At 38.6% G+C, this 13,450-nt stretch overlaps 1 protein-coding gene across 1 annotated transcript in view; it reads right to left on the bottom strand.

Moving 5' to 3' along the window:
• Window positions 1-13,450, bottom strand: part of hck (HCK proto-oncogene, Src family tyrosine kinase) — a 56,429-nt gene that overhangs the window by 33,757 nt on the left and 9,222 nt on the right. The gene's annotated exons all lie outside the window — the stretch shown is intronic.

The following is a 13,450-nucleotide window of genomic DNA, read 5'->3' as shown; positions in this document are numbered from 1 at the left end:
TGGGTCATTTAATATTTTATTTCGATCAAAACCTCTTCAAGTAGTACACATTATTTAAAAAAAAAACTATACAAACAAAAGAGCAGCTATACACCTGTTCGAAATCCGAGATGCCTTACTAAGCTCACTACTGAGGCATCTTAAAATTTCAGTTATTTTGACTCAAGAACGAGTGAGAATCGGAAGCGTCCTTGGTGATGAAGGCAATCCCAGAATTCATTGCGGCATCTCTTCTATCACAGAAAAATAAACATGGCTGACGGTGCGGACAAAGTTATTTTCAAACGTAAATAAATAATTATTGATTTTTAACGAGTGTTTTATTTGCAAGTTTGGGCTTGTCAGCAAATGTAACAGTTTTCTGTACACGAATCGAGATGTTATATTGACATGTTAGCGCTGTCCCACCTCATTCCATTGGTTTTAATGGCAAGATGCTAAACGCTAAACCCGATGGAATCGCTAAGTAGCGCGTTCGAATAACCTGCCTTATAAGTCGATGCCTTATTAGAATCCTCTCTACTGAGGCAGCTGCCTGTGTAGGTAGTAAGACAGCGAGGCCGCTCACTAGGATTTCAAACATACTGGTGTAGATATGTTATGGAAAATGAGAACGGTGTGAAGTGTCGTTTTGTGTCATGCAGCAAAAAAGTTGTAGCATGACGTATTTGATTTAATTTGCATTAAGTGACTGCACGTCCTGTGATGTGACTATTGCGCATGCACACATCGCGATGACGATGCTGAAACGATATATCGTGCAGCCCTACACTGAGTGGTATGGGGCTTGTTTAGCTGGCACTCCATGGCAAACGTCTCTGACAGGTGAACGCTGTAACACATAACTCCTTAGAAGTATATCTGTGTATAGACACACTTGGTCAAGGGCAGGTGCCACCCACAGTATTTTTGTGTGGCTAGGTAGATAAGAGATTCTATGTATTTCTTTCATTTGGCACTGTCCATAGTCCACCTGTTGCTCTTGTCTAATAAACAAGTTAAAAGAAGTATTGGAGTTGTTTGGTTTACACTTAATGTTACACCCTTGTGTACCCTAGAGCAACATATGCTGCAATCTCCAAGTTTGGGATGTCTGCTTGTTTCAGCAAGACAATGCCAGGCTGTATTAGGCATGTTACATCAGTTTAGCTTTGTACTAAGAGAGTGCAGGTGCTAGACTGTCCTGCCTGTATTTCAAACATCTCTCCTATTTAAAATGTATGACACTTTATGAAGTGCAGCATACACTGAAAACCTAAAACTGTTAGGCAGATTAAGTATTATATCAAGTACTTTCAAGTTATATCAAGTTCAATGTTAAACACCATCACTGGCAATTTTGTATCTCCAATTCACCTTGCATGTCTTTGGACTGTGGGAGCTTGCAGACGAAACCTAAGCAAACTCCACACAGAAAAAACCCAGAGAGCTCCACCTAGAAATTGAACCCAGGACCTTCTTACTGTGAGGTGACCGTGCTGCCCCCGAACAGAAATACTATTAAAGTTAGCCCCAACCTTTTGGAATACGGTATTAACGTTCCAACTATTTTGTAATTCTAGTTGGTAATAATTTCCTTTGGGATAAAGTATCGTATAGGGTTAATATAGACTTGCGTGTATGTCTAACTTGTCACTTTGAGTGCAGACTTTGCAAAATACATTTTTCTTAAATTCTTAGCGAAATAGAGATGAGCACATACAGAAGACCCTTGACTTACGAATTTAACTGGTTCCAAAGGGCTGTTCTTAAGTGAAAATGTTCGTTAGTTAAACCTTTTTTTCCCCATAAGTAATCATGTAAATAGAATTAATCCGTGCCAGACCTCCCAAACCCCCCCTTACCTAACCTTTCTAATGTCTTAAATGGTCTTTTTTGTTATAAATACAAGTATATTTTCCCTTAAATCTCAAATTATAGAATAGACATTACTGTAATAAACAATAATAAACAATACACAGTACTGTACTGTACATAAAACACACACCACATGTGCAGTATCACACACCATACCATCTACCAGAAACAACAATAACTCTCATATTTCTCTATTATTTCCTTCTTTATATTTCAATAGTGTATTTTGTGGGTGTAACTGAACAAAAGAAAGAATACTTTACTGAGCGGACTTTCTTCTTCTCACTCACTGTCCCCTCTTCCTGATACACAGTGACAGTTACTGGCAGGAGTAATTATACAACAACGAATAGTAATAGATTTTTTCATTTTCTCAACACTACGCTTTGGGGACATTTTAATACAGAATTTTACAAAATATAAAGTAAACACAGAGAAAACACCGTCCGCTGTCCGAATGTTCTCTCACAGTATATATAAAGCGAGAGAGAGACGGTCGGGGCCAACTTGTTCGTGACGTCACGTGTTTTGTGAATTTCGGTTCGTAATCCGAAATTTGTTCGTACGTTAAGTTGAAAAAGATCGCTCGTAACCCGAAATGTTCGTATGGCAAACCGTTCGTAACGCAAGGATCCACTGTATTAGGATTTTAACATCATGTTTACACACTTTGGTTACATTCATGACAGGACAGGTAGTTACTCATTACAAAAGGTTATAAAATGCACAATAATGTAAACATGTAAACAAACAGAGATCACTAAGACTTTTTTATATTTGCATAGTTCTAAATAGGCAAATAATTTGAGACACTACCTTGGGAGCATCCAAAATGACTACTCTATCAGTATATTCATTTGCATTACACTCACAGAATCTATTTAAGCTTTGATAAGTGTCATGATATGAATCTTACTCCCACAACCACTCAGTTCAGAAAATATTATGGGTATTCCCAGGACATGTTCAAGATAAAATATGTCTTTCTAAAAAAAACATGCCCCTAGAATGTCCCTAGGTTAATTGTAGCCTAGTGTTTAAAGTACTGGACTAGTAATTATGAGGTCTGCCAGGTTGCCACTGTCAGGCCCTTGAGCAAAGCCCTTAACACTCAGTTGCTTGGATGGAACTGTCATGGTACTGTAATGCCTAGTTCACACTATTTTCGCTAGATTTGCCGGTGTTCGCTCGGCGATCGAAACTCGGCTCTCAATCGCTATGTGTGAACTACTCAACAACTTGATCCGAGTGGCTCGTCGAGCACTCGACCGAAAGTGAGATTTCTAGCATGTCAGATATCGGGATCTGAGTTGCCCGACTGGCAATGAGTGCTATGTCGAACAGCCAATGAGAACGTAAGACACGAGTGTAAAAAGGTGGGACAGGAGTGTAATATAGTTTATATCAGAATACATCGGCACACACACAAGTTTTACAGTATTTCTGACCTGATCGTTGTCTACAAAACGTAACACAACTCACTATAGAACAATCCATGCTGTTTGCGTAGCCAAATCCACTCAGATTCATTTATTTACCACACAAACTTTGATCGCTCGCTACTTGTTGACTTCTTGCGTCTGTTTTCGTGACAAAGCATAGTTTGGGAGACCAGAGAAGCTCGCCTGCGATTCCAGTTGGTTATAGATCGTGTAGTGTGTGACTCCCTATCGCCGATCAGTCGTGTAGTGTGAAATACACTGAGACTCCCGATTACAAGAGATCCAGTCCTGTAGTGTGAACTGTACGACAACCTGACGACTTGGAAAGTCGTATAGTGTGAACTTTGGATAAAAGCGTCTGCTAAATACATGAGTATTATACATGAGTATACAATAACACAAACCTTTAAGAGAAATGAAAGTTGAATTGAAAGAATACACAAGGACATGAGAACGTAAGAGCGTGTGAATTACATTTCACATTTAGAAACAGTACAGTAAAAGTGTCCAAAACTGACATTACCTAGTGCAGGTCTGACTTCTCCGGAAGTTCGAACTAGGCCCTTACAATTTTTAAGTAGTAGATGAAGTCTTGGGGGTTTTGTGAGGCATGTGTGTGAGAATCAGTGAACATCAAGTCAGTCATCAGGAGGAAGGAGACAGGGGAAGCTCTGACACCCACACACCACATCTGCGCCATGGCCAGACGACACTTTAACTACGTACCAGCTGTTACAGTTGCGACCACAAATTTAACACGGCACAGCCAACCCACATTTTGTTCCATTAGACTCTATGTGTAAAAAAAAAAAGCGGCCTAAACCTCCAATAGTTAGTGTCTTAGTAGAACTATAAGAGACTTAAAAAGTGAAAGCTGTCTCTGGGAGGAAATCTGCCCTGGTTTCGTAAGGTAAAAAGTCACCTACTAATGCTTCAAAGCTTTAACAGACAGTTTAGATAGGGCGTCATACACTATATTGCCAAATGTATTCACTCATCCATCCAAATCATTGAATTCAGGTGTTCCAATCACTTCCATGGCCACAGGTGTATAAAACCAAGCACCTAGGCATGCAGACTGCTTCCACAAACATTTATTAAAGAATGGGTCGTTCTCAGGAGCTCAGTGAATTTCAGCGTGGTACTGTGATAGGACGCCACCTGTGCAACAAGTCCAGTCATGAAATTTCCTCGCTACTAAATATTCCACAGTCGACTGTCAGTGGTATTATAACAAAGTGGAAGCGATTGGGAACGACAGCAACTCAGCTACGAAGTGGTAGCCACGTAAAATGACAGAGCGGGGTCAGCGGATGCTGAGGCACATAGTGCGCAGAGGTCGCAAACAGACCTCCAAACTTCATGTGGCCTTCAGATTAGCTCAAGAACAGTGTGTAGAGAGCTTCATGGAATGGGTTTCCATGGCCGAGCAGCTGCATCCAAGCCTTACATCACCAAGCGTAATGCAAAGCGTCGAATGCAGTTGTGTAAAGCACGCCGCCACTGTTCTCTGGAGTGACGAATCACGCTTCTCCGTCTGGCAATCCGATGGACGAGTCAGAGTTCGGCAGTTGCCAAAGTGTAAAGTTTGGTGGAAGGGGGATTATGGTGTGGGGTTGTTTTTCAGGAGTTGGGCTCGACCCCTTAGTTCCAGTGAAAGGAACTCTTAATGCTTCAGCATACCAAGAGATTTTGGACAATTTCATGCTCCCAACTTTGTAGGAAGAGTTTGGGGATGGCCCCTTCCTGTTCCAACATGACTGCGCACCAGTACACAAAGCAAAGTCCATAAAGACATGGATGAGCGACTTCGGTGTGGATGAACTTGACTGGCCTGCACAGAGTCCTGACCTCAACCCGACAGAACACCTTTGGGATGAATTAGAGCGGAGACTGTGAGCCAGGCCTTCTTGTCCAACATCAGTGTCTGACCTCACAAATACGCTTTTGGAAGAATGGTCAAAAATTCCCATAAACAGTCCTAAACCATGTGGAAAGCCTTTCTAGAAGAGTTGAAGCTGTTATAGCTGCAAAGGGTGGACCGACATCATATTAAACCCCATGGATTAAGAATGGGACGTCACTCAAGTTCATATGCGTGTGAAGGCAGACGAGCAAATACTTTTGGCAATATAGTGTATGTTCGCCAGTGCAGATTTGACTATACCATTTATACTGCAGTACAAACTACTACTATGACTACTAGTATTGCATTACTCATTGCAAAGGATTTTAATTTAGATTAACTTATTTAAACACATTCATCATAATAAATGAAATCCACTGGGGGTAAATGTCTGAAACTAGTAAAGATACCTCAGTTTAGATTTTTTTTTTTATTTAATACTAGGGATGTAACGATACACTCTACCCACGATACGATTTTTTCCCGATTTTTTTTTTTAAACTGAAGACAAATGATGACAAAATTCCCTTTTATTATTTCTCTTAAAATTTTTTTATTAAATACTGTATTTGTGATTATCTTTTATTCATCTAAATAATGAATGCCCTTTTATTTCTGAGGTAGGCACAAACTATGCAAAACAATTTTGAATTAAGCCCAATTTGGCTGAAAAACCCCGAATTTGGCAACCAGGCTTATGGCGCCAGTGACGTCATCAAGGCGAGGTGTATAGTGCCAGCGCCCTCCGCTGTTTAAAGTGAATATCGATTCACTGTACATGTGAAATCGATTTGAATCGTGGAATTTTTGAATCGGTTATTAACTGTATTGTGGTGAATCGTTACATCCCTATTTAATACTATGCTTGTTGACTGTCTAAAGACCAAAGAAGATCAAGAATGGCTGACTCTCGTGGACTTTTCTCTACAGTCACCTGACTTAAATCCTATCAAGCATGCATGGGGGCACGTAAAGAGCAACCCGAACATTCAGTACATGCTGATGCAATCATGCAAACCAGCAACTCAGCAGTCAAAAACATTTACCCCTTTTGTTACTCAACCGTACGGCACTGTATGTTTTAAAATCTGCAGTCCATATTTAGTGGTTGTTTAGTTTGGTTACTCTTCTTGAACAGGGACCAAGCGCACCCAAGTGGCTCTTATCATTAAGGCCCTACCTTATTCACGGCTGTAAAAATCGTGTCACAGACTGTGAAATGAACCTTTACTCGTGTCATATGCATTTTCCATTTTTCATTCGCGTAGCATTCTAGTGGCTTACGTTTACTGGTTAATTTGCACTGAGTCGATCCTAGCGATCCTACGGCGATTCAGTTAGCAATCGCTCAGTCAAAATGTCCAAGATGTCGGGTAACTGAGCTTAACTGAGTTCTCAACCAATTCTGTGGACACAGTAGGGTGGCCACATTCATAGTCACAAAAAGGAGGACATTACATCGCCAAAAGGAGGACATCATAACAGGAACAGGGGAACATGATACTGCAACACACAGAATGAAACCAGAACCCATATAACAGAGTTTTTGACCAATTTAAGCAAGAATTTTATAACAAATTACTGTTTTACTTACCAAATGTTGGCATTTTCACAGCGTTCCTGAGCATGAGAGCTGACTAATTGACTCAGGTAGAGGTGTATGCAGAACAGAGCGAGCGAAATTCAACCACCCAATCACAGACTAGCATTTAGAGGGCGGACCTTCTGCCGGCCAATTGCAGAAGGTCCACCCACGATAGGTAGCACCAGAGCCGTAGAGAGAGTTGCGACACTCCTTGATCTCGCCGCCACACGGTCACGTGGTTCATGTACCCCTCCAATAGTTCCAAACAAACCCGACGCTGTCATGTTCTCATATGGGACAGGCAGCAGTGAATGAAATATTAAACAGTAAATAATAAACATTTGTACAATTTCTGGGTATTTTCAACTGCATTTACATTTACTGCATCTGCTTTAATGTATTTCATGAGTTATTAATAATTGAGTCCTACATGTAACACATGAATGAATTCATTATGACTATGCATAAGTTAATTTTGTCTAATGTTAGTGGTGGACAAGGTACACAAACCATGTAGTTGAGTTAAAGTAGAGATATCCAAGGTAAAATATTACTTTAGTAAAAGTAAAAACACTCTTTACCTCCACTTGAGTAAAGTACTAAAGTATTTACCTTCATATGTACTTAAGTATGAAAGTAAAAGTAGCATGATTTATTATGGCTCTAATGTTTTATTATCATTTCTGTAACAAGACTCTTGATTAGTGTCATTAATTTAGCTTAACTGACTAAGCTAAATTGGGTTATACCTATTAATTAAGATAAACATGTAACATTTAGTGCTGAGCAAATGCTAAACAATAACAGTATTAAATATATTAATCACATCAAATTCATTATTTTTTTAAACAAAGCAACATACAGCTGAAAATGCTTGATAAGTAGTGGGAATGAATGGGGCAATATGGGATGTTTGGAACTTTTCAGAGCTCCACAACCCGGAAGCTGCACAAAAAAATGTCCCGCCCCCGTTACAACGGTTCCCTATGGGAGTGTCGCCACTCTGTTCTCTTTACCGCTCTGGGTAGCACTATAAGCAGTCAAATGAGGCTGTTCAACCAATAAATTACAAAGCATTTGTTTTGACATGTACCTGAGCCAATGACAAATAATATTGATCAAAAATGTAAACAGTTCACTCCAAAAGGAGGATTTTTATGTGTCCGTCCTAGCGTCGCATGGGCGGAGGTCTGGCAGCTGAAAAACCGGACTGTCCGATCTAAAGCCGAACGGCTGGCCACCCTAGGACACAGGGAGGGGTGTAATTTTTGAAAAACTGACTTAAAAAATTACGCTTATTTTCTTGTGAATTTAGTAGGGCCCTACTTATGATAATAACATACCATAAAAGAGGGTTTTGGCTATTCGACCCCTAATTGTAGAGACTGGTAAAGTGACATAGTATAAAAGTTACTGGTAGATCTATAAGTTGTATCACTGGCTACAGCTTTGGTATCTCTCTCTCTTTCTCTCTCTCGTACACACCACACTGCCTTGTGGTTTGACTTGTATGTTTGCTTACACTTGCAGAAGTAGCTTACTGGAAACTGTGGTTGATGAGGTACTAAAGTTTGCGCAGATACAAATCAGAGGGTAAACACACAGCCTTTTTATCCAAAAGCTGTTATCTTACACACATCCAAATATGAACAGAAAACACACTCTGACTTTACTCCAAATAAAAAATAGGTATTTCGCTTGTGTATTTTTGGTTAATACAAGATTTAAGCTGCTCAACAGTCCAAGTGGTGGACAAGGTACACAAACCATGTAGTTGAGTTAAAGTAGAGATATCCGAGGTAAAATGTTACTTTAGTAAAAGTAGTAGTAAACGTAAAAATAAAAAAAATAAAAAAGGCATTTCGCTTGTGTATTTTTGCTTAATACAAGATTTAAGCTGCTCAACAGTCCAAGTGGTGGACAAGGTACACAAACCATGTAGTGGAGTTTAAGTAGAGATATATAAGCTGCTCAACAGTCCATAGTTGCTTTTGTCTGATGCTCCTCTTGATGGTATCCAATACATTTTCAATAGGAGACAGATCTTGACTGAAGGCAAGTCAATCAATGGACTGAAGCCAAGTCTGGCATTGTTTTGCTGACATAACCATTGACCTCCTGGAAAAAAACATCATAGATGGATGGATGGATGGATGGATAGATGGATGGATGGATAGATAGATTAATAATGCTGGGATCTAGAGATCGAATCCCCAGTTGAACTAGGACTGTGCTATATGACTAAAAAAGTCATATCTCAATATGCTTTTGAGAAGTGGCGATATACAATACGATATAATGTGAACTTGACGTACAATGGTAGGCCACTGCCCGTATTTTAGGCCATCTTGTATGTTTTCAGAATATATAAATTCATATCCAGCTGTGTTCATCAACACATGAACACCGTCTTGGATAATTCATTCTTTCAACTTTTCCAGTAATAAACTGAAACTAGTAATTTGTTCACTAAGCTGTCACTTATACAACAACCAATGAAGAGAGAGATTCCGCCCAAAATTTGAATTCAGAAGCTCTGATTGGTTTATACATCTGAATCTCTTTAACAAATGAACAGATTCATTGAGTTGTTTACACAAAACGAATGAATCTGTACCACAGGTAAGGGCACAGCTCCTTAACTTGTTTGAAAAGAGTTGTTTCTGACTCGTTGACTCAGTGATTTAGTTTCCATGTGTGTGCATGCACGCGCCCAGCTGCTCATACGCTAAGGAAAGCGTTCCGCGCAGCGCTTTTATGCTCCGATTTAAATGTTCTCAAATGGTAACCTGTGTATTCTACGCATACTCGATATATTGAATATGGTCATTTTCAACATCGTGTAAAAAGTAATATCAAATATATCGATATTTGCGATATACCGCCCTAAGTTGTACTATTGACTGATTGAGCATCTACATACATACAAAATTGGCTATGTCTGAGGGGTTTGGTTGAGGCTCTCCAATGAATTGGTGGCATGTTCAGAGAGTGTTACTAAAGTACGCCCAGTGATTTCAGGGAAACACACACACATGCAAACTAAAGAGTCAGAGTAAAGAGTCAGAATTATTTATCGGAATCGAATCAGGGAGCTGTGCTCTTATCTATGGTAAAGATATATTCGTTTTGCTCACACAAATGAATCTGTTCATTTGTGAAAGAGATTCATTCATGGTTCAAGCCTTAAAAAACAGCTGTATAAACCAATCAGAGCTTTTGGGCGGAATTTCAATCTCTCTCTTGATTGGGTTCAGCTTTTTACCTTATAGGAGGATAAACACAGTTGAAAATGTATTAATATATTCTGGAAACGTATAAGGTGGCCTTCAAGAAGAAAAACAAGGTGATTATATCCCTAATGGAACAACACACGGAAATAAATTTGAGGAACAGAAGCTCAGGTAAGCAGCGGTTATGCTTTTATGCTACTGTGTGGTTGTTCTGGGTCGTGGTGCTGTTGTTTAACGTGCGCTTTCATTTTGCAATAATATTAAACTGTTTCGGGAAATTTTTTTGATGCTCATTGATTTGAAGTAAAACGTGCAGCACAGATGTGGTTGTGAGAATCTGCTGGTTTGATATAAATATTGTCAATATGAATACAAATACAGCCCTGTAATAATAATACAAAATGTAAACACTGTAATTGTCAGAATTTTTTAAGATAACTTGTAAACCAAATAAGCTAAAATATGGGCAGTGGTCTGCCATTGTACTTTAAATTTACATTATACCGTATCGTATATCACCACTTCTCAAAAGCATACCGAGATATTAGTTTTTGAGTCATATCGCACAGCCCTAACCACTCTGCGACCACACACACTGCATAGCCAAAAGTATGTAGATTTCAATTACAATTATTAAGTTCAGGTTATTGTCACACACGTTGCTAACAGGTGTATAGAATCAATTACATCAAAATAATTAATTGCTTGAATACAGATCATTTGTTTTATATCAATGATTTTATACAACCTGTCATGGAAAAATATGATGAGATGATAAATAAAAACAAAGATTATTGTTGGTTGAATTGGATTGAAGAATTTATTCGCACGATCGTGGTGGGTTCCTCCAGCAGTGTCTCTGGACAAGAACCCCCAAACAGATGCAATTCCTATCTCTTATACTGCTCTGGTCACATGACATTGGGTGTGGGCTTTGAAGCCCTTTTTTTGTCTTTGAAGTCCCCACCCTGCTAACATATTCCCCCAATTGTTTTACATTTTATTACATAACAACAGTTGATTATCTCTGTGGTCTAAACTCCCAGTCTCTGCCCCAGCACAATGTAACACAGGATTTAATACACAAAGTAGCATATTACTAAACTTTAAGTAATATTAAACATAAAATCTTATTCCTGCCATTACAAACCTTTAGCAACGAGTGTCATTTATACACGTAAAGTTACTATTTAGGAGAGGTACTGACATATATTTGGCCATAAAGTGTAGATCTGACACGAATCACAAAGGTTAAACTTCTCTTTTGGCATTTTGGAAAGTGATGTCTACAAACATCCATGCCCTATGGACACCAGTTGTTATGGGCAATTGTTTAATTTTTGAATTTTCTAAAAAGAAGGTGTACTAATATTACATACTTGTACTCATATTTTGTACCTATACACATATTGTACTGTATATTTACATTATATGATATTTAAAATTACAAGTACATTTCATTTTGCTGATCCTATGCTGTCTAACCTAAAAAAGCTTTAGTTGGCGCAGTGGTAAAACACCCTAGCACACCAGAGCTGACATTTCAAACTCGTCTGTACGAAACTTAGCTCTGCCATCCGGCTGGGCTGGGCGGCTACATGAACAACGATTGGCTTGTTCATACAGGATGGGAGTCAAATAGGGACCTCATAACTGAAGCAATTACAATCTCTGCTGGCTGATTGATGACATCTGCACAGTCAAGGGATAAATGCGTTGATCAGGGTGTGGCTCTCCGGACACAAAGCTGATCCGCATATTAACTAGTGATCGACGCCGATTAATCGGGCCGATTTTTGGCATTTTTTAGATAATCGGCATCGGCCGATATATGTGCGCACAAGGCCGATATTTAAACATTGCCTCTGTCAGCTCAGTGACTGTATACAGTCATTGGTCTGGCTGTTGTTAGAGCGCCCCGTGTGTCCATTTTGCCACTCTCCAGGCAGACATCAGTGAATGCACAAGAACGAGAATTTTTAGTGAGATTGGGACCATTTATGAGAAGAAAAGGAACAGGCTCACTGGAGAAAATGCAGAGAAACTTTGTTTCCTGCATTACAACTTGCTGCTTTTAGACTGGGACTACTAAAAAAGAGAGGCTGAGAAAACATTCAGTGAGGATATTGCCATTTTATTTCAAGACTGGAAACTGTTTCCTACAATTTGCTGCTCTTGACTTGGACAGGGTTTACAACCTTTTTTTTTTTTTTCAAATATTTCACTTTAACTTCATTATTTTTTATTCACAAATATTTTTGTTAATATTTTATTTATATTTTGATTACTTATCTAAATGCTCAAACACAATGCACACACAGTTTGGTGCTTAAATAATGGCTCCTTAAAAGAAGTTCTTCTATGTGCAACTGTCTTCACTAAGCATGTTTGTTCATTCTTAAAAACAAAAAGATACTGCTATCTGCTTGTGTATGTTAAGTGCACTGAAACCTTTGAAATAATTTGTATTTTATTTAAAGTTTTTATTTTTTTTATTAAATTTTTTGAACGGCCAAAAGAGCAAACAAGAATATACAGTGATAAATAAATGTTTATTTAAGATCATTAATTCTGTTTTGTTGTATTATTATTATTATTATTATTGTATTTTTTAGTTGTAAAAAAATGGTATTATCGGCTTTATATATCGGCCATCGGCCACTTCTTTCGTCTAAATATCGGTATCGGCCATTAAAAAACACATATCGGTCGATCACTAATATTAACTTGCCTCGTAAGGGTGAAAAAGTGCAGTCAGCTACTGCACATGTGTCGGAGGGGACTTGTCAGTCTCGTTCCCCTCAGTCAGGGCGGGGATCAGTATCAGTAGAGAGGACATCTGGAGAAAAGAATTCTGAACCATGCACTCTTATGTGAAAAAGGAAATTAAAACATATTACACCAATCTTATTCAGGTTCTACTAGCTGCCTTTTCTTTAAATAAAAGTTGCCCTAACAGCTTTAAAGACCTTAATGCTTTCTTTAAACATTCTACTAAATCTATACCTTATAATACCCAATTTGGTAAAGGCTCGCAAATGACTATATGCAATCTATGATATGCTAAAAGTCTCTTTTAGCTGTAGGTTAGTGACATTTGCTTCTGTAATTTGATTTGAACTGAAATCCATTCCACCTCAATCTTCCTGTATATTAATTCCTGTGCCGCTGGCTGCCACACAAAGCACTTTTTCAAAATGCCTCAAGCTTATTTACATGTGGTTTTGTATATTTCTGTTGTTAACATGTGATGAGAACAAGTAACAATTTTGTAAACCTGCAAAACATTTGCTGTTATATGGGATGGCAATTCTAGACCTGTTGAACAAATCAGCTAAATTTTAATGAGTTCTTAAACTTAAATGCTACTACTTTTGTCCTGATCAGTTTATAAATTAATAAACTATAAGATAGTTTATAATCAGCC

Source organism: Trichomycterus rosablanca, chromosome 19 (assembly GCF_030014385.1).
Source record: "Trichomycterus rosablanca isolate fTriRos1 chromosome 19, fTriRos1.hap1, whole genome shotgun sequence".
NCBI lineage: Eukaryota > Metazoa > Chordata > Actinopteri > Siluriformes > Trichomycteridae > Trichomycterus > Trichomycterus rosablanca.
Note: the sequence above shows the minus strand (reverse complement) of the source record. Positions and strands in the feature narration are given on the sequence as shown.